This window comes from Lygodium microphyllum, chromosome 23 (genome assembly GCF_053477565.2).
Source record: "Lygodium microphyllum isolate KBCC chromosome 23, Lygodium_microphyllum_v1.1.10, whole genome shotgun sequence".
Lineage (NCBI taxonomy): Eukaryota > Viridiplantae > Streptophyta > Polypodiopsida > Schizaeales > Lygodiaceae > Lygodium > Lygodium microphyllum.
The window spans coordinates 33,049,516-33,053,679 of NC_141157.1; positions in this window are offsets into that span (position 1 = coordinate 33,049,516).

Below are 4,164 nucleotides of genomic sequence, written 5' to 3' on the forward strand. Positions count from 1 at the left end.
GCCATTGCTTGGGCTAGATTCTAGTGGAATGTGACTGGGAGCAACATGCATTAATGGCCAGATGCATCAATGGGGCAAGGTGATGTAGTTGGAGGTCCTTCAACATTTTTTCTCTTTTTCTTCAAATTCAAATTTACTTAATTTTGACAATCACAACTGTAGGTCAAATTGCTACCTATATCAAATCAATAGCTAAATCATGTGGCCTTAAAACTATTCTGCGGCGGTAATGAACTAGTTTGACTCTTGGTTCCACACCCTAGAACCAATGCAAACAAGTCCTAGGCTCTTTCTTATGAGATTGAATTTAAAATGATTTTTTTTAATTTTTCAAGTGTTAGGTTTATGATCACACCATGATTGCAAAGTAGGCTTGATACCTAGTGTGTTATGTTTCATGATCACACTATGATTATCATGTAAGCTTGATGTCATGTTTTCCTTTTGCATATGCACATCTTATAATAAAAGAGTACTAGATGGCCTAGCCTATTAACCATGTAATGCACGATTTGAAAACTTGCAAATCTCATGAGGCTTTGCCTCAATCACTTTGCACTTTTGTTTTCTCACAAAAGAATGATACATAGCACACTTCGCATGCAATAAACAATGCATTCCATAGCTTCTGTGTGAGAAATCCCATCTATTAAGATTATTTGCATATAAGTATGTAATTAACCATCAACACTATAATTGACAATATATGTCTACCTACATGCACTAATGCATTCACATCTATGTTCTTCGATGTGTGTGGAGAGTTTGTCCGTCTCTCTCTCCCTCTATCTATGTGTGGATCCTCTTTTGCTAGGAGTTAGACATTGCTGAGGGACTTGATAGGACCTCTCCATATCCTTGATGTATAAAATCCAATGTATTTATTATTTTTCCATGTGTATTTTTAAAATACTTCCAAACAATGAGCAAATTTGTGTCCAAGGAAGGAAGGGCCTCTCATTGGTAATTGGATATAGTGCACAAAAGGGAAATCGTGAAGTTGCTTCAATTTCATAAGCTTATTATTTTACTAAATTTTGAAATCTATTTCACAAAGGACAATTTGTGGGCCCAATAAAATGTTATTAATGAGTTATGAAGGGAAGGAGAGATAGATAGGAGAAAGAGGCCATGGACTATGCTAGAAATTTATGATCTATTAAGCCAATCTACTTATATCAAGGACTCCATCGTCTGCACCTTGGGTTGGCTTGTCATGTGCATGATTGAGTTTTGGTGGTTGGTCCAATGCCTTTGGTTGCATAGGGACTGGAGGGATGCCCCAAACAAAATTGAGAAAAATGCCATGGATCACATGATAGTAGAGGATAGGGCCCTACATTTGTTCTTTCCCAATCTGGATAATTTTTAAAGAGTGGAATGATCATTGAACTTGCAAAAGTGTGGTGACCTGTTATAGAGCTCAAGTTGACCCGCCCTTGTAGCAAGGTATAGCTTCTTTGTAAAGCAAAACATTTTGGAAATATACTTTGGCAACTTTCATGCTACTATGAGGCTATTGTGTTTACTTTGAATTTGCTGTTTCTATCATATAAATTTTCATTTGAGCATGTGGATCATAGTTGATGTCTTATGCATTTAGTTGAAACTAATTGGTTTGAATTCTAATTTTGCTATGAAGTTGTTTTCTTTCTTTAATTGGAAAGATTGGCTTTATTTATTGAGACTATCTAAGCCATATGTGCAAACTTATGTATTTTATTGTATCTAATAGGTTCAAAACTAAGTATAGTGACATGCATTATGTAATTGGAAAAATTGGCTTTGTTTATTGAGACTAGCTAGTTGTATGTGCTAACTTATGCATTTTATTGCATCATATTGGTATTCTGGATGCAATCACTTTTTATCCTCTTGTCTTATATTTATACGTCATCCACTCTCAACAACATAACATGGTAGAGGGCTTGAGCCACTGAAAGGAGAGGGATGACATTGGGCTTCTTGCTCAATGGTGGGACTTGATCGAACTCTTATTTATATCTACTCATCAATCTACAAAGAAGATAAATGCATGACTAGATTTGAATTGTAGAGTGCTCAGCTACTTACATCTCTCATTGGAGTCCTTGTCGCTCGATGGGCATGCAATTGAATGGCATGTCTAGCTTAGGGGCTAGTTGTAGATACAAGTTGTTGGGAATAGAATACAAAAATCCTTTTGTAAAAATACATCCCCATTTGAACATGATTACTATGCACTAGCATTGACACTTGTGGTTTGCATAAGTTTGATCATTAATTCAAAGCCACTATTCTTTAATTAGATCCTAGAAAGGGAAGTAAAGTTAGAAGCATCCAATAACCATTTACAATGATAGAACATATATATATATATATATATATATATGATTGTTTTTCAATTCACTCTAAGACAAAGTCTTGCAAATCCCTAGAGTAGGCCCAATACAAGGGGAAGAGGCTTAAAGAGACTATGCAAACTCATGACAAAGAGTTATTTCCTTGTTAGAAAAATGCGAACTCCCCAAACTAATAAGGATATTTGAAGTGAAGTGAAAAAATGGATAATATATGCATGTCTCCATAAAGCACTTTACACTTGCATAGATGCATAGTTTACTATTTGGTTGAAATGCTTATGATTTGGGTTGTTGCTTCTAGATGTAATTGAAGGTTGGTTGTTATTTTGTTGGATATTAGCATCTTGAGTGTGTGATTGCCACCTAGATGATGAGGTCAAATATATGAGAAAGATTCTCTTCTATGGCAGTACATCGCCAGATGGGGGGTTTGGTGGTATCAATGTTAAACCCAACCCGATAGAGGAAAGATTCTTGGCAAGCACAGTTAAAATGGGTAAGGGTGAGGGACCCAATAAAGGATCGGATATCAGCACTTGGATTGAGACTAGAACCCTAGAAGGGTCAAAATATTCAATGATGTGATAACAATGTCAAGATGGAGATTGGATAAATAATCAAATAGAAACCAACATAAGTAATTATTTGAAAATATTGTTTTTAATTGTTTATTTGTCATGCCTAAAGGTTGTTCAACAGACCTCGAGGAAGAAGCTAATTAGTGGAGCTACATGTATACGTCCGCACAACATTGGTAGGCCCTTAATTATAACATAATTAAATTGCTAGGTGCATTGGTGAAAAGTGGGGTGGATAGCATCATGATGACACTATCCCACATATGAATGGATCTAATAAGTCAAGTTCTTATTAAGAAAATTTTGTAGAAAGGGCTAAATGTTTGACTATCTAAGGTCAGGGGTCATAGATCTTGGCTAGTACCATTTTAGGGGCCAAAGTGAGATTATATCGATGAGAGTATATGGAGCAAAAGGGATGATGCTCAACTCGCCCTCATCTCTCAATCTGCTTGAACCAAGTGCCCATCTCTCCCTTGTCTCTCACTCTCATTGAACCAAGTGTGGTGGTAGCTAGCTCTCAGACTTGATTGATTATACAAATTGATCTTGCTTGGCTAAGTGATAGATTTTTGATAGATTGATAGATCATATGTCCCTTAGGTTGATCCTATTGCATTGGGGTCATGAAGTTTTGTTGAGAGATAGACTTGTCAATAGATAAGTTTATGAATCCTAAAGGTTATGTATGGTGTTACTAAGGCATTTGAGTGACTACCAAACATATGCTCCCCTGGATTGTTGGCCAAGGGCAAATATGTCACATATGTTATCAAAGCAAAAATAATAAATGTTATTTCTTTATAAACAAATCAAAGATGTGATGGAAGTACAAATTAAAAGTGTGACATTAATTATCAAGGAATTAATAATGCTAGAGTGCCTAGAAAGAAACATATTTATCATTTTACAAAGAAGATCCATGGCACTCAAGGCAACCAAAATTGTAAATGTTTTAAATGTGGGAAACCAAGACATATTGTAGAGAAATGTTCCTACCATTTTTGCTTTAAGTGTAACAATATGGGATCGCTAGTGTAGTGAGCTAATTGTCCTTAGTATGCTTAGAGTCTCAATCACCGATATTTTTGATGCAACAAGATTAGACACTTTCGAGTTGATAGTTTTGTGTGTCCTTAAGAAAAGGAGAAGCAATAAGGGGAGCAAAACCCACAAGAGGAAATACTTAATGCATGGAAGACACTAGTTGTTAATAGAGAGCCAAAAACAAACCCACCATTTTG